We start from the raw sequence: 22,771 nt of genomic DNA, 5'->3' as shown, positions 1-22,771 counted from the left end.
TCCACAAAAAATTTAAATAAGATATGGTTGGAGCCTTTCCATACAAGATCATATAAAGAAAATATTTTATCTACTTATTAGTTGGTATTTGTACTCGAAGTACAACTGATAGTGTTCTAGGTGTTATCCCAAGAAAATAAAAGGAGGACATTTCTACCGATTAGAAAGCAAATCATACAAAGTAAGATTTAATTTATCATTTATTATCATCAAGGCTTTAGATAGTTCTTACTGGTTTGTATCTCAACTTTATATTTAAAAGCTTCAACCAAGATTTCAAAATTATTCTTTACCGTGTAAAATATAATTATAACTACTATAGAGAAAACTATCATAAAAAGGGGGATAATGAACGTAGTAAGCTTTATGCTCGCACTCTATCATTTCAGGGAGTATGATAATCGAGGAGAAGCCTTAGTGACTTAATTATCACAAGGAGTATCTTTAGGGAGGATGGTAACTTTTGGTGGTTATAGTAACACCAAAAATTGGAGTGATGGTAGAACTGATATGGTATGGGGAATATTTATGTTATATGTTATTGAAAGGCATTATGTAATTGATTTTTTATGTGTTGAAATGTTATTTTTATATCATATTATGTGAATATATATATATATATATATATATATATTTTTTTTTCTATTCACTAAACTTATTAGCTTATCATATGTTTTTTGACGTACCTTTCAGGAACCGGTGACACTGATATGGGTAAGGGTACAATTGAATGATAGAAGATCAAAGATTCTTTCATAACTTTGCTTTTGAACTATAATGTAATTGTAATACCCAAACTTGATGTGTGAATGACCTTGTTTTTTATATTTTGATAACTACTTGTATGTTTGTTTAATAAGAATGCACACATAACTAGTTATTGTTTTGTTTTAAAAAAAATTGGTATACTTCATGTTAAATTGTCAGAAGTTAAATTGCATGCATGGAAGCTTTGACAATGTCATAGTGTTTCCATTTAGCTTGTTGTTGAAACAAGTATTCAGTTCACCAAGCATCTCATTGGGTTGTAATTTCCAAGTCCTTTTGAAGAACTAGAGCCATACTGGCCAACATGAGGCATGTTATCTCATCATGCTTATTATTCTTCCCTTGCTAGTTGGGTTGGGAAGTAGAGGATGCATTTTCTAAAGGTGGATCAGAGAGAGCCTCTTCTATGACGTGCAACTTATTTTCATGCTTGAAAATAATTTTCTAGTTACATTGATAGTCGTTAAAGTTTATATCACTTGTTTGTCCTCATTGAGAAGAGATTGGATGGACAAGTTATTAACCGACACAACAACCATCTATAAGAGATAAAAGGTTTGGATTTTAGTATTTGTTAACTATTAGTTATCCTTATTAAATGGATTACCCTTTTGTTTGTTTTAAAACTCAATTTAAAAAGGCTAAGATCCATATTTGATGACTTCTATTATGCTCTATTGATCATACACATAATAACAGGTCCAATTAGTGTAGGTAACGATTACCAAATATATAAACTATACAACTTTTGGATATTTATGGGACTCAATTTAGGTCAGCATGTATCTTTAAGGAATGTGTATCTCATCATTTCCCCATGCTTAGTTCTGACCAGGGAGATGGTTGAATTGTCCAATTTTGAACGTGTGAATTTTTTGCTTAGATCTGACCAGGGCGGAGAAATTTACCTTACGATGATATATGGGTGGGTTTGACCATTCCAAAAAATACCAACAAGTTGTTCCAACTATTGATTGGAAAAATTAAATTTTATGGGTGTTGTTATCTTGTGTGTTGCTTTTTAATTAACAAAATATGGTGTTTACAAAACTGATCATGCATACAATGTCTTTGTCTCATGTTTAACCGTTAAAACCATGTATCAGGCGTAAAACCCATTTGGGGCCATCCTCACTCCTGTTGGGTTTGTTCTATTTGATCCATCGGTTGCTAAGGTTTAGTTGGTAGACAAACGTATTGTTAAGTTTTTGAGCTTGATCTTCCTTTTCACCTTATTTCCTTTATGGAGATCAAAATTGAAGATTAGTGGAGGATTCTAAATCAATTTCTTGTCATTTAAGCCTATAAGTTCACATTTCATCACAAATTTGAATTTCTAGATGAATATCTTGATTTTTAGTCTATGATTAGTATATAATCTCTTATTTTGATCATGAAATTGTGGATGAGAGTTCATCTCATTGACCACACTTGATTTTTGAAGCTTTAGTGGTGATTTTGAAGTCCTAACTTCAGAAATCAACCATTTTATCCTTCGAAACTTGATCACCATCTAATCTTAATGATATGCGTAAGTTTTAAGATCATGTGTCCAAATTTTGGTTTAAATTCTTGAACTTAATCAATCGTGGATTTAGGAGCTTTAATGAAGTTTTTGAGTTCATAATTGAACAAATCTCTAAGTACTCGTCAAGTTGTGATAGAATAATGTTGAGAAGATTTAATTATGATTTGGAGTCATATTTTGATGTCATAATTGCAAATCATATGTGAGAAACAAGTCTATAAGTCATTAATAGATATTGAACTTTGAAAATGGAAATTATCAAAGTTGTGAAGTTTTAAATCATTAAGACTTCATATAGCAATTTAATCAATTTTATGATGATTATGATGTTAATTAGTGTTTAGAACATTTATTTAAATGTTAGATAACCATATCATGTCATTAAAAGTGGAATTGAAAATGTTAGGATTAAATTGCAAATATTTTAAAAGCTTAGAAGTGCAAAAAACTTGTAATAATGATTTCAGGAGAATCCACGTGACCGAATGGAACTACAAGACAAAATCCACTCGATTGAGTATTTAAAAGTGTTGTAACTTTTGTTCTAGTTGATCCATTGCTCTTCTAATAACTTACAATATATATATATATATATATATATATATATATATATATATACACTTGATAAAATAAATTTTCAAATGTTAGCGTCATTAAGAACTTAATTAGTGGTAGAGTAGTAACTAAACTTTGATGTATATTTTGACCATTAGCCATCCAGACACTACTAGAAGTGAAGTTATGCCTCTACCACAAATTAAGAGGAGTTATTACCTAAGAATACAAGTCCCTAACTTATTTTGATGTTTTGATGATCTAAATTTCCTCTTTATGAGATATCTTATATCTATTCTTCAAGAATATTATATTTATGTTGTGTTCATTCATGAAAGTATTTTTGAAATGATGTAATTATAAATATGGACAACTTTGATGCTTTGAAATTTGTTTTTTTCATGAACTTGTGCATCTACTTAGGGTGGGTTTGAGATTTTGTGGCTACTTAAGACCAGATACCCAACTATTGATGAGTGATGGCATTCTAGACAATCCGTACTTGCACTTGAGGGTTGCTACCTCTTGTGTGGTCCATATGTGATGGTAGTTTGCCTTGGGGGTATTTGAGATTACTTATTTAAGGTGTTTATTGACTTATTGCGGTTTGACACAAGAAATAAGGAGTTTTAAGTGTTTCGATATGAATAATTCATAAACACTTATCGACTAAAATAAGGAGTTTTTGATAAGTTACTTACTCCTTACTTATTTGATTTATTTAATAAGTTCCTGATAAATGATTTCCTAATCACACACATAAGCACCATTTGTCAAACACTAAAAATTAATTTATTAGTTTATTACGTTCTGCTACCAGATAAACTAAACAAAACACTTTTTGTAAAACTTCGTTTTGACATCGGATAAGCTAATAAACAGTTATACTAAAAAGCACAAGTTGTTTTAAATAAGCAATCCCAAACACCCCCTTGATCTTTTGATAAAATCAAGCAATGTTCCCTTTGAAATGCTTCTTTCCCAAAATTGATGATTATTTAATATACTTTTGATATTTTAAAACCTTTTTTTTGGAGGATTTGATTGTAGGATTGAATTGTTTCCCTTATAAGCTAGTTATGGTGTGACAAACGTAGTCTTAGTCATACATAACATGACAAATACATGCTAAATCGCGTCAATTTCGTTTCGAATTTTGAACGCAAACATAACACCATACGATGTCGTGTATTTACCAATGGACACAAACACAAAATTTAGTCGCAATTTTTGTCTCACATCATGTAATTTTTGTCTTATTATATGATCAATTTTGTACGAGAAAAAAAACCCCGCATACATGATTAGAGATAGGTAACCGCTTTGATCAATTAAAAAGAATTCACTAAACCCATACACAATCTAGATAGTCAACATCACCGAATTAGATAACATAGTCTAACATAGATAATAAGGTTGTTATGTAGGTAAATGGTTTCATATTTGATTCGGTGGATAGATTTGCTTTTATGCAGTTTTGAAAATCGGACCGAACATTGAACTCATCGATTTATTTGTTCGATAGTCTAAAATACCGTCATATATTAAATTTATTATCAAAATATACTAATAATAAAGTAAATACCATAAAAATGTGTTTACCTTGGTTATTGGACTACACATTAAAAAATAACAAAACAATTATTAATGTGAATAAGAGCTGAAAGTTGGAGGGTCATTTTGGTACATATGTCCATATATAAAGAAAAGAACGTTTAGGGTTTTCTACGGCATTACTCCTGCAGCCGCTCACCCTCACCCTCACCCTCAAACTCCTCAGGCGGAATTTATACTCCGACTACAAGAGATATGTCTTCTTCTTTTAATCAGTGGTCCGGTATTGAAGAAGGGTTTATGGCATGTCGAACATTCGTGGTTGAACCCCGGATCACCAAAAACCGGCGGGTAAATTTCTTAGATTTTCTTCTCCTCCATCGATTTGTTATTCGTATGCCATTAACCTAAGTCGATTACATGTATATGCTCCATATTCATTTGTTTTCTTCTTCTATCTTTTCTCTAGTTCTATGTATCGAATTTATTGAAGATTTGGACTGAATAAAAATCATGAGCACATAAGTAATACAATCGGTTATTGAAATGAGGAGCGAATCAAGTTCTGAACGCCATAAAAAGAATTATAATTGAACGTAAAATTAGGTAATTGTTCTTCCTTTTTTTTTTTTTTTTACAGAAAATAGATTAAAATCAAAAGAAACTTACTTGTTTATTTTGCAGGAAAATGGATGGAGAAGGATGGTACACGAGTAGAAGACATATAGAAAGCAAAGGAAAAAAACGTCGATGTGTTTGGAATAAATTTTTGGCTATTTGGAAGATTTTTCAGGAAGCAAATATTCAAAATTTGAAATTTGAATATGCGTTTTTTCAGGTGAGTATTCATAAAAAATATTTATTTCCTTAATTAAAACAACAAAAGATATATTTTTATTTATGTTTCCAATCTGCATAATTTTTTTTATTGATTTAATAAAGTTACATACCAAATTGTTAGGCTGTTACGATTTCACCACCTAGAATATGTATATTTGTATTATAATATATTATCTTGTTAGTATTTCATGAACGCAATCAATAACACTTGTGTGCTTTGATAAAGAGCTGCAACATACACATTATTGTACTTTGAACTTTATCTTATTAAGACATTGTACTTTTAAAATTTTACCCAATTTACACATTTACCCTTTTGTCTAATTTTAACTAAATCTGCTATCGATATGTAATTCCAGGTTTGGGCAATTTTTATCAGTTGGATCTTATTCATACAATTCAACATACACAAAGATTTAGTATGTTGTCTCAGTTAAAACATCAGAATACATGACTGTCAAAAACAATTGGAAGGTAAATGACCATTTTAACATCCAATTTATTTAAATATTTTTTTAACAATGTAAATATTGGACCAATAGTGTATTATTTTTTATATTACAAAAATCTCCCATGTCTAAGATATTAAACAGGATGATTCATGTAAAACAATTTTATGACACACAGACATTCCTTTAAAACTATAGCAATGTTCTTTGAAATAGGGACATTCTCTTTAAAATTTTAAAAAGCAGGGACCAATTTGGTCATTTATCTAAGTAAAATGTTATAATTGGGAATCTATAATCTGTTAACAGTTGAAGATAATAATCCACACACGTTATATTTGGATAATTTACAAAGTGCAATGCAGTAATAGGAAGAGAATAAAGTAAGATGTTATAATAAACAAAAAAAAAAGTACATTAGTATTTCTTTCATTTAGTCTAATGAAAAAAGCAAAATATAGTTTGTTGTTATTTACAACAACTCACAAAAGAAAAAGGCAATACTTTATTAGTATTTACTACAAATCACAAAAGACAATGAAAGATAAAAAGGATAATATGTGTGTATGCATGTGTTTGATATATAACTGTACTATATTCATAGTAATAAGAGAAATCATGCTTTTTTTTTTAAACGACGATTCACCTTTTTGGAATGTAAATCAATAAAAATAAATGTTAAAATCTAATATCTGTCTAAATTTTCAACCAAATGCATAATTAAACGAAATGTTGAAATCTAATTGCCTTGGAATGCACAATTCCAATTCTTGGCTGCGAATGGATTACTAACATGTCATGAAATGGAATTTCGAATTCCAAGTCTGTTGGAATCCGCGGTTCCATTACTTACCTGCGGTTTCTAACATCATGAAATGGAATTTCAAATTCCAACTCTGCTGGAATCCGCGGTTCCATTTTTAACCTGCGGTTTCTAACATGTCTGTTATTGTTTTGATATGACAGCTCATTGCATAACTACTTCAAAAAAAACGACTGATTCTGTTTCCACTGGATTCTCATCCAAATCAAAAAAATCAAGTAAATTTATTATTATACCCTCACAAACTACACCACTAATTTGACAATTTACATAGTTTTTTGGGAAAAAGATGGGACTTCTACCCTCACAAACTACACTTCTTTTTCAGGATCATATCTATTTATCATATCCAACATAACTGAAATTTGTCCCAATTATGATGCAAACATGTCATGAAATGGAATTTCGAATTCCAACTCTGTTGGAATCCGTGGTTCCATTTCTTACCTGCAGTTTCTAACATGTATGTTATTGTTTTGATATTGCAGCTCATTGCATAACTACTTAAAAAAAACGTAATATGCTCCATTGTACCTTGTAATTTTAAAAAAAAATAACATATATTATAATAATGATAAATCAGATGAAATAATCATTTTTTTTGTTTATTATTTAAGTGTAGATTTACCAAGAAAACAATGAGAAAATTACATATTTACTGATATACCCTTAAAGGTATATAATGAGAAAAAAACTAAAAATCGAAAACTAAACAGAAAAAACCTGTATATTTAACAAAAAAATTAGGATATAAACAGGAAAATCGTAAAGCACTGATTGATTTATATATTTAATTGTATCACTTGTAAACATACTTTTCAAAAACAGATATAAACATAAAAATTATGATTCACAAAAACAGATATAAACAGATACATATTCAAAAACAGATATAGTGTAACAGGAACTTTAAAATGAAATTTGTAATTTTTTTGTTTATTATTTAAACGGGTTTGATAAATCACATGAATAAATCACATGAATTGATAATTTGAGTTACTTTTTCAACAGGTTTGTAGTTTATATGAATATGATGTGATTGCTGAAATGCCTAAAAGAAACCACCAACTGATAAAAGTATTTTCAAGTTTTCAGAAAACGTGTCATGTGGTGGGGTTTTTAAGAAAAATCGTTATGGAAGAATTATAGGTCTAACCATCCAAATACCCTAATTACGATTAAGTATTTAGATGAACCAAATCACTGGAGGAAGCAAATAGGTGTAGAAGAAATTGAATGGTCCTATGACTCTAATGTATCACATACAGTTATATAAGATACACACATCAAGAAAACTAAAAATCGACATACACAGATCGTGACTATATGTACCAGAATATTATACATAAAGAAATACCAATGTATCAAACTCTTATACATAACAGGTAAAAAAATAGAGGGAAAAGTGATGAAATCGATTAAGAATGTAGATGAAAAAGAACATCTAAAAGGTAAAGAACAATGTAGTTTTGCTGACCTGATGATGAATATGTGACCTCTGAAATCGTATTGAATAAAGCACGTTAACAGGAATCGTATTGACTTCTGAAATTGTATAGAAATATATCATCTCTTCCTAAACTGATTGCCTGATTTTTTGGGATTGATATAAAATGGAATTTAAATTGATTACCTGATTTATTGGGATTGATTGATATAAAATGGAATTTAAATTGATTACCTGATTTATTGGGATTGATTTGATCTTCAATATTCCACCGAATTAAATTTGAAATTTCCTGATTTATATATTTACTGATTGACGATTTATGTTTCCTGATGTGTACAGTAATATTTTCGAGAATAGAAGGGCAAAGTGGGAACTTCACTTATAATTTTTGAGCGGGAAAATGCAAGGGCGAGTGGCTAAGGGAATGCCAGGTGGCGTTTTTAGTACTGTTTTTATTAGTAGAGAAGAGAAGATATGTTATGGGGACATGCATATCTTAGGCCCAAATTTTGATCCATATAGTTGTCTCTAATTTTTTTATTTGAACCACGGTACATTGGGTAAAAAGCTAATGACAACTCAAAGCATAACTAGGTAATTTTTGATTTAAGATTTGAACAATGCAGCATGTTTTTTTCAGTGATCTTTGTTTTTTTTATTAGAACGATATGTTTGTTAGTTGCTAACTTGATTTTGTGTTCTAGTGTTGGTGCATTAAACCCCATAATTAGTTGTTATTGTTGCTGTAATCATATATCAATCCAGCTTCTTTAAATCCTTTACATCAGTTGTTTCTAAAGCCTCAAAATTAGTTTGCTAATCTGTAATGCGGCATTTGCAATCAAGTCCCAAAGTAGTGTCTAAAACATGTTGCTATTGTGTAAATGATTTAAAGATTCTCAAAAAGAAACATGCTAGTTCTTATGCTTTCATACATGATATAGAAGCTGATTTTCTTTTGTTGTTTCATTAACATTCAATGCTTTTCTTTTTCCTTAGAATTACCAGGATGCCTAAGGAAAGTATTTTCTTGGAAGAAAAATGTACATCTAAACCAATTCTTAAATCATCAAACTTGAAGATATGTATTGAAACAGACGATGATAGAAGCTTGAAAGCATATCCACACATGACATTGTGGATAAAGGTATCTTTTACTACTAAATTACTTTTAGTAGATTTTATTGGTTTTTATGTTTCAACATTTTTTTCTTTCAGAACATGAAAATGTGTGCAAAAGAAAGCTTTGGTAGATTAATAGAGAAATTGAACTCCTCTCACAGTCTCCGTTAAGACTGTAACACAATTGATGAAAGACAAGTTTTTTTTTTTTACTGTTTGTATTTTATATACGTCTTCATTATAATTTGTTATTTTTTTCTTCTCTGACGTTCATGAGATCACCTATTCATTAAGGGTATGGAGTGGAAAAAATAGTTTCCACTATTTTTTTTATATATATGGTAATTTGTTTGTTCTTCAATTTGTTTTAACTAATGAATGGACTCTTAACTTTTTTTTTTTCATTATCTTTAGAAAATTAATTCATATCTTGCAGCTGGATATGATGCATGTTTGCTGGTGGAACATGCTGGATTGAAAACAATGATGGATTTAAGCTTCTCACATAACTATCCAAAAGTTGGATTTCCGTGTGAGGTACATATTTAATCTCTTTTACATTTCTCATTCATAACTTGAAATTCAACTAAAAACCTTTTTTAATGTGCAGAATCTTGGCCAAGTTGTAGCTCATTTGACCACTATAGGCTTTACTATGGTAAGTTTCGTTAATTTGTCACATAGTGTACTATTTAGCCGGGCATGTGAAGCCCGGATAATGTCTACAAGAGTCAAACAAGGAAAATCCATACAATGTACAATAGATTGTAACTGAAATCTGTATGAACGAATATAGTGGAATGTCTGAATGCTGCTGTCTCATTCCCGATCAAATTGTTCCTCCCTCTACACTCGTTAGGTCAATTGTCTTTCTCATGACTAAGGATCACGAAAATGTTTATGCGGGAGAAGTAATTTCAAAGATCATTTGTCTGATTATGCTTAAGATGACTAAAATTATATTACTTTTCATCTATTGATAACATTTATATGCAGTCTGAAAATTTAAAGGAGATGGTTCCTAGGAAGGGGATGAATGAAGCTTCTGTTATCTATTTTTATCGCATCAAATAAAAGCATTGGTCGCCTTATGAATACTGTACTAATTAAAAGACTTCCACATTATGGGTATACAATTGAAGGCGAAGGTTGTGAACAACATTGGAGCTGCGTAGATTGGTGTATGTGAATTGCAATATTAAAAGAAGATAAGATTGTCAAGATGTGATCCATATACGAAGTTTGATTACAAATAAAAATAAAACATTTGGAGATCGATGCTTAGTTTCTTATGACATGTCTTATTTTTTGTTTGTAATCAAACTTCGTAGATGGATCACGTCTCGACAATCTTATCTTCTTTTAATGTTGCATTTTACATACACCGATCTCCGAAGCTCTAACGGTGTTTTCCAGTTTCACTTTTAATTGTATACTCATAATGTGGAACTTTTGTTGATTAGTACAATCTTTATAAGTCGGACAATGCTTTTGTTCGGCGCGATGAAATAGATAACAAAAACATCAACCATCTCATTTAAAATTTCAAACTGCAAGATATAAATACTATTAGTAGATGGATAATAATATAATTTTAGTAATCTGTAATCATGAACACACAAATGATCTTTGAAATTACCTCTCTCATATAAATATTTTTGTGATCCTTGGTCATGAGGAAGCCAGTTGACCTAGCCAGTGTGGAGGGAGGAACAACTTGATCCAGAGTGAGACAGTAGCATTCAAACATCCCAATTATATTTGTTCATATAGATTTCAGTTACAATCCATTTTAGATTGTATGAATTTTCCTTGCTTGTCTCTTGTAGACATTGTTCGGGCTTCACATGCCCGGCTAAGTAGTGAACTGTGTGACAAATTAACAAAACCAACCACAGTAAAGCCTATAGTGGTCAAATGAATTACTATTTGGCCAAGATTCTGCACATTAAAAAAGGTTTTTAGTTGACTTTCAAGTTATGAAAGAGAAATTAAATATGTACTTCACAAGGAAATCCAACTTTTGAATAGTTATGTGAGTAGCTTAAATTCGTTATTGTTTTCAATCCAGCATGTTCTACCAGCAAACATGCATCATATCCAACTGCAAGATATGAATTCATTTCCTAAAGATAATGAAAAAAAATTAAGCACATTAATTAGTTAAAACAGATTGAAGAACAAACAAATTACCATATACATAAAAATTTCTTGTGGAAACTGTTTATTCCACTCCTCCATACCTTTAATGAATAGGTGATTCCGTGAACATCATACAAAAAAAATAACAAATTATAAAGAACACAAAATACAAACAGTAAAAAAGAACTTGCCTCTCATCAATTGTGTTAAGGGAGACTGTGAGAGAAGTTTAGTTTCTCTATTAATCCAATAGAGCTTTCTTTTGCACACATTTTCATCTTCTGAAAGAAAAAATATGGAAACATAAAAACCAATAAAATCTATTAAAGGAAATTTAATAATAAAAGATATCTTTATCCACCATGTCATGTGTGGATATTGTTTCAAGTTTTTATCATCAGTTTCAATTATCAAGTTTGATGATTTACGAATTGGTTTATATCATGTATGAGCAACAGAAAACATAAGAACTAGCATTTTTTTTTTGATAATCTTTAAATCATTTACACAATAGCAATATGCTTTAGACACTACTTTGGGACTTGAGGCTTTAAAAACAACTGATGTAAAGGATTTAAAGAGTCCTTTAAAGAAGCTGGCTTGATGTAGATTACAGCAACAATAACAACTAATTGTGGGGTTTAATGCAGCAACACTAGAACACAAAATCAAGTTAGCAACTAACAAACATATTGTTCTAATAAGAAAAACAAAGACCACCGAAAAAAACATGCTGTAATATAAGTAGTTCTTTGTGGTGGTATTTTATCATTTTGATTTGTTTGTATATTTGGAGTCATAATAAACTTTTTAGTTAACAACCATGTTTTGAATTTAATAATTTACGAGATTTTATTTAGTTTGCTAAATGTTTATTTAATATTAATAAAAATAATTTTTAATATCATGTGACTAATAATAATACATCAACAATTCAACACCCTCCTCAAGACATACACAACTAGAGTTTTTTTTTTTTTTTTAATATTCAATCAGGTAACCTATGTGAATTAAAAAAATTCTAAGTTTTTTCATTTCATAACCTTCACATCTTTTGTAAATTTGCAAGGTCAATAGACAAAGCCTTTTCATTTACCTTATAGATTAATTAATATAGGTAGGAATTAGTATGGTTTCACAGTTGGCATCAGGTTCTGATCCAAAGGTTAAGGAAAAAAAAAGAAAAAAAAGAACTAGGGGTGGGATTCCAACTTAGACCTCTTTCCAATCATACTAACACATTAACCATCTGGCCGAGCATGCCACATTAACTATACCTTTTATACTATTTAAGGAAAATACAAAAAGAAATACGGGTGGGACTCGAACTCGAGTATCTCTAATACCATGTCTAACTTTCTATCATCCGGTTGAGAATGCTACATCCATATTTAAAGGGCTTTTGACATAAATGGCCTTAAATTTTATGTTTTTTTGTCGATTTTATCCCTGCAACGATTTTTGGTTCATTTATGCCTAATATTTTCAAAATTTTGTTCATATTCACCGTTTAGCCGGTTAGCCCCCTCTTAACCGGTAGCACCAGCTGACATGGCATTAACTTAAAGAGAAGTCGATGACGTCAGCACCTTTAATTAAAAATTAATTAGGGAAGCGAAATGTAGTTAGGGGGTTTCGAACACACAACCTCTCCCACACCTAACCAAGATAGCCACGAACACACAACCTCTCCCACACCTAACCAAGATAGCCACCGGGCTAAAGACATCTTCATGTAAAATTTGTTGAATACTTCTACATAATGACTAAAACGCTGGAGTCTTTAAAATATATTATTATTATTATTATTATTATTATTATTATTAATTTATTATTATTATTATTATTATTATTCATTTTTATGAATATTGAAATACGTTGAAATGTATAAATCCATTTTATACATATAAATAACGTTTTTAAACTTACAAATAACATGTTTATATGTTTAAATATGTAAAAAAAATATATAACTTATATGTATAAAACGTGTTTTTTATATATAAATGTTATATTTTTATATAAAAACATTTGAATATATATATATATATATATATATATATATATATATATATATATATATATATATATATGTATAAAAAATGTTATTTATATGTATAAAATTGTTATGTATAAGTATGTATTATATATGTATTTTATCATTTGTATAAGTACTTTACAAATAAAAATGTTATACGTATAAAAAACGTTTTTTATATGTATAAAGAAACATAAAAAATGGGTTTTAAAGGTATAAATATTTTTTTAAAGGTATTTATATATGGAAAAACATATTTATACATTTAAAAATCTATTTAAACATTTCAAAATGTATTTATACATTTGTAAGCGTGTGTATACCTTCAAATACAAATGTGTATACCTTCATATACGAATTGCATACATTAAACGAATTATGCATTTTTACAAGTACAAAAAGGTATTTATTAATATTCTATTAATAAATACTAATAAACACGCTTGGTATACATTTAAATATAAATAAATACATTTGTATACCTTTAAAATAATATTTATGCATTTCAAATCGTGTATATATATATATATATATATATATATATATATATATATATATATATATATATATATATATATATATATATATATAAAACAGTTTTATACATATTTTAAATGTTATTTATACTTATAAAACGGGTTATACATTTGAAACCATATTTCAATAATAATAATAATAAAAAGAATCCAAAATTTAATCGATATATACAAGATTTTAGTGGATTAGACGAGAAAGTTTCCATAGCCTGGTGGATGCGACGTGGGCTTAGTCTCTTTGAGGTCAGCAGTTCGAAACTCCGCGGCAACATTTGACGTCCCTTACTTCGATTTGACGTCAGCAGTTCGAAACTCCGCATCAACATTTGACGTCCCTTAATAGATGAGTTACCGGCTAAATGGACGGTATGAAAAAAATTTTGAAAATGTTAGGCATTAACGCACCAAAAATCGTTATAGGGACTAAACCGACAAAATTGACGAAACTAAAGGACTTTTATGTCAAAAGCCCCATATTTAAATGCTCTATTATAGTCTTTTTCCATACTAATAAAAGAATAGTTATTAGTGCCACATTATTTTCTCATAATTTATATTTTTTTTCAAATGCTCTATAAAAATGACACCTGAAATTTTCTAATCATTTTTTGTTTTTGAAAAGTATTGATGTCGATAATAAAGTTAGATAACTATTTATTTGATTTATGAAATTTTCTAATCATTTTTTATTTTTGAAAATCATTTTTTATTTTTGAAAAGTATTGCCGATAATTAATTGTATTTTTATATTTAAAAATTCTATAAAATCATTTTTAATTAATAATTTATTGAAAATAATTAATTAATAATTATGCGTTTACTATAAAATTTTAATTATTTTTATAATCGTGGTTCCTACGGGCGATAACTTAGTTATTAAATAATTCCTTTTTGGTTTATTTGTTACTAGTATTATTATTTCCATTTTTGTTTTTGAGTATTGAACATAGTTTTTTTAGTATCATTATTATTATTACTACTATTATTATTATTAAATAATAATAATAATGATTTATAAAGTCGTGTGCATCTTTGGGGTCTGTTATTTTATTATATCCTCCACTATAGCTACTAATATCATTTATAAACTTGTGTGCGGCTTCGGGATCTTTTACAAACATATACACATTATTATTATACAAGATTGTTTTCGTTTTCTTTATTATATCCTCCACTATATGTATGTGTATGTATGTTTGAATTGATGATGGCGATAGCAAATTGCACATGAGGTATGTATTTATGTGTATCAAAAGTTACAAGTATTAATATGCTTTATAATGTTAAGGCATGAAACGAGTATTTTACAAAAAAAATGTATTTGAAGTGAAAAAAACGATGTTCGGTGCCCAAAAAAATTGAAAATAAGAAAAATCCATAGGCATACGAAAACTACAACTATAATATGATGTTGATTCAAGTTTGTTAAATATATCTTTTTTCTATAAACAAGTGACTTGACTTGTAAAAATTAAGAAGCACTTTTTTAAATTGTTTATAACAAGAACTAAACTAAAAATAACTCGCTTGAATGTGGTATACCGTCCACTCCTCTAGTTTCGTTAAGGTCAGTAACTTGTGTGGTAACTAATTATTCTCTATGTATTGTACATTTGATCGCTTTTTTTATACTGCATTCACATACCCCTAAAGTGATAAGATATGTTCATTAAACACAAGTCTCACCAACACCAGTCCATTTTGAAAGTTACATCTCTTGTTTGGAAAAACAACTTGTCAGTGTATCAAGTCTTCTTTCATTTACACATTTTGTTATGTTCCTTTTTAAATGATTAATGGATCTTGAAAACGCACATGACTTTATGAACGTGGATAAAAGCTATTAGTTGGTGAAAGTATAAATATTCATGTATAATACAAGCTATAAGTTAGTGAAAGTATAGATATTCATGTCTAATAGAGGTGTGAAAAAAAACGACGTTCGGTGGTCGAAAAATCTGACGGTAATTACCGACAGACTAGTGACGTAGTGCCAAAATATGCTTTCCGTAGGTAATCCGTCGGTAATTACCGACGGAGAGCATAAATCATCAATATTATATCAGTAATCACTGACGGATTACCTATGAAATTTTCGTTTTTTCGATACTTCGGGAACCGAACCTCGTTTCTTCCACTACTTTTTTTTTCATACCTCTTTCATACATGAATATCTATATAGATACTTGTGATTTTTGATACACATACATATGCATTGACATATATACAGACATAGAAATACACATACATATACACAGAGATATACACATACATTCACAAATACACACACATACACATAAACATACCCATATACCCATACACACAACCGGTATGTATAATACATATTTGATAATAACAATATTTGGTATAATAATAATAATAATAATAATAATAATAATACAAATTTAATAATAATAACCATAATATGTGGTATAATTCGTATTTAATAATAATACGTGGTATAATATGTATTTAATAATAATACTAATAATACAAATATTAATATTAATGAAAATGATAATGGGAATAAAGAAACAAATAATAATAATAATAATAATAATAATAATAATAATAATTTTCGGTATTTCGTAGCAATTTCGTATGTATAATAATATTTATGAATATAATAATAATAGTCACCGTATATTGATATACTAATAATAACAATAAAAATAATATAATAATATAATAATAAAAATTCAGATAAAATGTCAATTTTAAGGATTTGTCCAAAAATTTCGGAGGGTGCATTTAATATCATTTCTAAGGATTTATCTTAAATTTTTGAAGGGTCCATTTAATATCATTTCCAAAACTTTTGCATAGATGATAGACCTAGGTAATCGATTTGGTCAATTAGCAAAGAATGACATGTTATTTTATTTTGTTAAATTACTTATTACTCCTAATAATGAGAACAATTACTTCCTCTCACAAGTCATTAACCATTTCCGCATAAAAAATATGACAGATGTGAAATTGGTGTTATTGAACATGTTTGGTCACTTTAATAACATAACATATACATAAAAAACAGCTAGACACCCGCACAAATCATTAGTTTTGCCATGTGTTGTTAATTGTAACCAAAAGGTGATACAGTTAGTTTAAAAGAACCTACCTCACACACAGTAGCTAATGTTTCAATTTAAGCCCTCTTATATACATAATAATTTTACATAATATACTTTATTAATGTATTTTCATTTTAATGTTTTCACTATATATTTAAAACCAACATTGGTGGATGTTTCCGGCATCCCTCAAATTTCAGAAATAACATTTTTCACTCTCTACTATGTGAAATGTTATTTTTAGTCTCTTGACTTTGAACTTTCTAACATGTCATTTTCACCCCCTTTGTTTTCTAAAATTTCGTGTAACATCAGGTTTCAAAAAGTTTCTTATTTCAGAATAGCAGACTTAATTTGGTCAAGAGCAGGTATCGAGATTTAAAAGGATAAAGTTTGAACATCCTTATATGTTGATAATATTAGTTAAGTGATTAAGCCCTTTAATTGTGTTTTGGATTGAATGATGGTAAAATGGGGAAAAAAATAATATTTTTGACTTTTTGCACGTATTAACAAATTAAGGTCTGAATGTTCTAAGTCAAAAGTAATTGGATAGAATTTTAGGCTTGTCAATATCTTCGCATGCATATAAAGATCGCTAAAAACAGGTTTAGAACGAAGAAGTTATGAGTGTTTGAATAATGCGCTAAAATCTGAAAATTGGAAATCGCGAGAAGCGTGGGGTGCCTCTAAAAGGCGCGAAGCATCTCGGACCATGGGTTGAACGTCTTTTTAGGGCTTTTGGGACTATTTAAGCACCCTTACCTCCTCAGGTTAGCTCATTCTCAGCCTCTACCACCCTTAGATCATTCCTTGAGAAACCCTAGCCCCCTCTCGCTTATTTTGAACCTTGGAATCATTTTGTGAGCTTATCTTCTTCATTTGGTGGTTGAACCTTGAAAAACAAGGTGTTTGAAAAGTGAATATAAGAAGGGCTCAAGTTTAGACCCGACAAGAGTGCTTCATTTCTGGACCATTGTGAGTAAACAACCTTGATCTTGCTTATTGGTGTCATAGATCTTGTTATTTGTCATATTTGTCGCCTTTTAGTCCCTTTGAGCTTGTGTTTTGGAGTTGATAGAACTCAAACACCTTTTCAGTACTTTACAACAATCTTTGGACTTGTTGGACTTGGAAAGTTGTGTTTTGGTGCTTGTCTTTTAAGCCATGCAAGTTGTGGGAGCATTTTAGGTTACTTTTGGGACTAAAGTATAGATCTACTTGGTTGGGTGTATCTTAATGTATACAGTTGGAAACTTTATCCATTAATACTCTGTTAAGGATCATATTTGGAAGTTTGGGGGATTGACTTAATGAATGAAGTCATTTTAACTTTTAACTTCAGTATGGGCGCGACGTGCTTTGGGGTTTTTCCAGATTCTGTCTGTTTAAGCCCGAGATTCCGATTATTTTGTCATCTAGTAGGCACAGTATGTCCTTAGGATACGCGATGCGCCTTCTCGCCTGACTTTGACTTTTTGACTTTTGATCCATTTGACTTTTGGTCAAACTTGGGTGGGATTGAGTATTTGACTAAGGACTGGTCTTGGTTTGGCATTATCTACTTTGTGTAGTTTGTTATATTGTTGAGGTTGTTATTCAGCTTTTGCTGTTTAGCTCATGTGACAACCTAAAAGTCTACCTACCTAACATCATACTACAGTCTAACCATGTTAGGTGCATTTTGTGCACCTTTTTGCACAACTTTTAGTCCCTTTTATGCATGTATTTAGCTTAGTTATATTTCATTATTCTTGCATTATTATCATATTCATGTTAGTCTCTAGAACGACCTTATTTGCACACTTTCGTGTCTCTTTCAGGTAAACCGGAGGTTGGAGCGCGCTTTTGGAGGTACCGGGGAGCATTGGTGAAGATTGCGGGATGATCGGGCGTAGAACGGAAGAATTGAGAAAATCAAGTTGGGATTCGGAGTCAGAGGGCTACACGGGGCGTGTTGGGTTTGGCCTAGAAATCGAACACGGGGCGTGTTTGACCATTCCAGGCACTTTGACTTCACTGAACACGACCCGTGTTCATTTAGCCTATTTGGACACGGGGCGTGTTGGTCAAGAGGAACACTTTCGAGCATTGTACTTTGGAGCTGGAATCGAGAATTGATGGCTACCTTCTCAGTCAACACGACCCGTGTTGATTTACTCTATTTTAACAAGGGCCGTGTTCGACTTAAAAACTGCTTTTTGGCAGTTTTTTCCATTTTTCATATGTCGGGAATGGGGTCATTTGGGGGGACATTAGAACATACCAGAGCATTTTTGGAGAAGAGAATTCAAGAGTTTTAGCAAGGGTTTGTCCGTTAATCATTTGGAAACATTTTAATTTCTTCTTTGTAAGCACTTTAGCACTTAATTTCTTCTTTTAAATTTGTTAATCTTGTTCTAGCCATGTGTGGCTAAAACCCTAACTTCTCCAATTTCATGTTTTGACTTTTTGGTTGTGAATCATATCATATGACCTGATGTTTGTGTTTAATTTCTATCTAGTGAAACTGATTTTACTTCAATCGAATGTTTGATTCTAACAATGATTCTTATTGGCCATTTGAATTAGGGTTAGGTCATTCTAGTTATTCATTTTGCAAAATCCGTAATTGTTTTGTGAACTGAACTAAGTAACAAGCATTAAATTGATTTCTTATGAATGAATTTAGTGTAAATCTTTTCACACATTCTTACGCTCCCGAGCTTGTGAGAAGTATTGGGTGTTGTTGGGAACATTCACAATAAGCCTAATGCAATCTTTTAATCTAATTCTAAGAGCTTGTTTAGATTAGGTTAGTAAGGTTAGGATTAATCAAAGATGTTGTTTTGATTGATTAATGTGGTGAATGGAAAGTATTAGAGCTTGTTAACACTTTCAAGTACCAACTTAGATAGAATGAAACAAATGTCTTGTCATCTTTGATTCACATTGCTGGATTGTCATACATGAAGTTGGAGTCCTTACAAAATTTGAACTTAATTCATTCGTTTAGTTGTTTACTCGTGTTTTAAGTTTGTTTACTACATCATTACATTCAAAACTCCCCCTTATTTAATCTTTTGTGAACAAATACCTTACGCAAAACAGGTATAGACTGATTGTCCCGTGTCTCTATGGATCGACCCTACTTGCCTTGTACTACCTTTCTGGTGCAATAGAGTAGTGTATCTGGAGTCATTTGTACCCCTTTATTTGTTGGGTTTGACACCCCTAACAAACCACATCCTAGCACCATAGGGTGCTAGGATGTGGTTAGACTGTAGTATGCTGTTAGGCAGACAGAATTGTAGATTGATACCCGTGATGTTGAATTGTTTGTTTATCTGTATTATATATATGTCGACATATTTGTGTTGGTTGAGGCGTTCCATCTCAGTGCGAAAGGCCAAGATGCGGGTGGGCCAGCTTTATTCTAAAGGCCAAGAGGTAAGTTAATAACAAGATCAACTAGAGAGTGTTGTAAGTCTAGACACTCACAAGGGGCGAGTTGATGACAAGATCAACCTTGAGTGTTGTGAGTCTAGAGATTCGCAAGGGGGGAGTTGATGGCAAGATCAACTAAAGTGTTGTGAGCCTAGATACTTGATGCTTGTTTAGGTAGATCGGTCTTAGGTGGCGAGAGCCTTGGTTCCATGCATGTTTGTATATTGTTGTATGTGGTATTTTGGGAAACTAACTAAGCTTTGTACTTACAGTTGTGGATTAAATATTTTTCAGGTACTTATTGGATTGCGAAGACGGGACTGTACACACACACATCAACAACTGTTATGATTTGAGATTCCGCGATACTCTTCTTTATAACTTTGATTTTGGATTGTGGTTTATGAATAAATGGTTTTGGCTTGATTATAACTTTATGAAAATGAGTGTTTATTCTATTTTAAAAATGAAAATTTTATTCTGAAAAATGGGACATTATATTTTGTGTTTAACCCCCGTAGTATATATAATATGATTTTCCTATAGTTTCTACCCCTCTACTTTGGGAAATGCCACTTTTAGTCTCTCGACTTGAACTTTCTAAAATGTTACTTTCACGCCTCCATTTTCTCAAGTTTTGTGTTTTACCCACGTATTATATATATATATATATATATATATATATATATATATATATATATATATATATATATATATATATATATATATATCCTAAAGTTACCACCCGTCAACTTGTTGGTGATTTTAGTGTTATCAACATGTTTTAGTGCGGTAGCTATTAATGTTGAGATAGGCCGAGTTCTATTCCACTCACTAAGGTTGGAGGTGTGGGGTGCACACTCAAAGTGGTAAATGTGAGCTCAAGATACGAGAGTCTGGGGCAGCACCCCTAACGGGGTCCAAGGCTAGAACCCCTGATGGGGTTAAGGGGAAGCACCCTTGTGGGGCTCGGGTGGTGGTTTTCGAGGCCAACAAAATAAATATAAAAAATATTGCACATTACAATAACATATAATGGTAAAGGGGTCGTATCCACGAGGATTGATTCAATTTGTAACCCAATGAAAATCTATTTGTTCTAATACTTGTAAAACACCAATAAAAGTAAAAAATATGGGTTTTGGTCTTTTGATTGTATTAAATAAACTAAAGTTATGCTAAGACTTGGAAATTGTAAGTAAACAAGTAAAGAGCTTGATTCAAATCAATAAGAGAAAGATGGTTGATATTAGCTTTCACCACATAGATATCTAGTTAACTTATCATTAAATGTTATGGTGCAATACTTGTGATTTCATTTAACTTTCCTATAACAATTTATAAGCATAAATGACCTCAATTTTTCTTTGGTATTAAAATGGCTAGATGAGCTCATAACACATTTCCTTAATCAAAGTTACAAAGTTAATGAAGCGTATAATTTTTGAAAATAAATTAGCATTAGGTTTCAAGAGTCACCAAGTCCAAAAGGTAATCAAATGCTTCCATTACCATTATGGAGGAGGTATTTCCATGGCTTAGGTGAAATGAAAACAAACACATAAACCATTTGTTGCTTGCTAGTTTGAAGATCCTTTACTTAACCAAGAAATTAGCCAACAAGTCAAACATTCATTCATCTAAACTTATCATTAAAGACAAACAAACATAAAAAAAAGATGTTTAACTTGTAACGCCCCGATTCACAGGTATTAATTATGTAAGAATTCCTCTTGATTTCAAGGCCTACTCGACGAGTTGGTTACCCTGACTCGTCGAGTAGTAGCGGGTTGGTCCGCGTGTTTAAGTGACCTACTCGCGAGTCCAAGAAGGGACTCGACGAGTAGGAGCTGGAGGGTGAAACCCTAATTTCCATGGTTTTGCACCCTATTTAAGGACCACTTATCCCCCTTAGCCTCTCTGACTGCCTCCCTTGAGTTCAGAAACCCTAATTCGTGTTTGCTCTCTATATCTGTGTGCTTCTTAGCTTGGAAGAGAGATTTTTAGAGTAAAAAGCTTGGAGTCCAAGAAGTTTGGAGCAAGGGACTATTGTAGATCCAGATTCTTCCCTGTCTTGGCATCATTTTGGAGGTAACAAGCTGTTACCTTGGCTCTCTTTTAGTTAGATCTCTTCATTTATGGGTTTGGGGCCCTTTTTAGGGTTTTGTGTGGTGGTTCTTCGATTTGGGTCAAGATCTGAGGTTGCAAACTCAGATCTGGACTCCTTTATCCCCTATTTGTCATAAAGTTTCAGTCCTTGTCAAGCTATGATTATTCCCTTACCTTAAGCCACTCCTCTAGCTTGTTTTGGGCCATTATCATCTTGCATGCACGTAAAGTTTGCAACTTTACGTGATAAACATGCCCTAGGAGCTTAGATCTGCAGTATGGAGCCTTTGCATGGCTTAAAAAGCATCTGTATGGATGAAGGATTGAAGGGACTCAGCGAGTCGCATGGTCGAATCG

General features: G+C 30.9%; 1 long non-coding RNA gene across 10 annotated transcripts; it reads left to right on the top strand.

Moving 5' to 3' along the window:
• Nucleotides 1–4,565: 4,565 nt before the first annotated feature.
• On the top strand, nt 4,566–12,072 carry LOC145158408 (uncharacterized). 10 transcript variants are annotated; one of them, XR_013737270.1, is made up of 8 exons: nt 4,567–4,756; nt 4,875–5,011; nt 5,090–5,243; nt 5,605–5,719; nt 8,307–8,398; nt 8,967–9,114; nt 9,526–9,626; nt 9,700–12,072. It is a non-coding gene; the product is annotated as an uncharacterized LOC145158408 (long non-coding RNA). The 10 variants fall into 10 exon arrangements; XR_013737266.1 differs by having other exon boundaries at nt 4,566–4,756; nt 8,967–9,626; XR_013737269.1 differs by having other exon boundaries at nt 9,526–12,072.
• Nucleotides 12,073–22,771: the final 10,699 nt, after the last annotated feature.

Source organism: Lactuca virosa, chromosome 1 (assembly GCF_052849685.1).
Source record: "Lactuca virosa cultivar CGN04683 chromosome 1, Lactuca_virosa_CGN04683_v6, whole genome shotgun sequence".
NCBI classification, from domain to species: domain Eukaryota; kingdom Viridiplantae; phylum Streptophyta; class Magnoliopsida; order Asterales; family Asteraceae; genus Lactuca; species Lactuca virosa.
The sequence above is the reverse complement of the archived record's forward strand: the minus strand, read 5'-3'. Positions and strand labels throughout refer to the sequence as shown.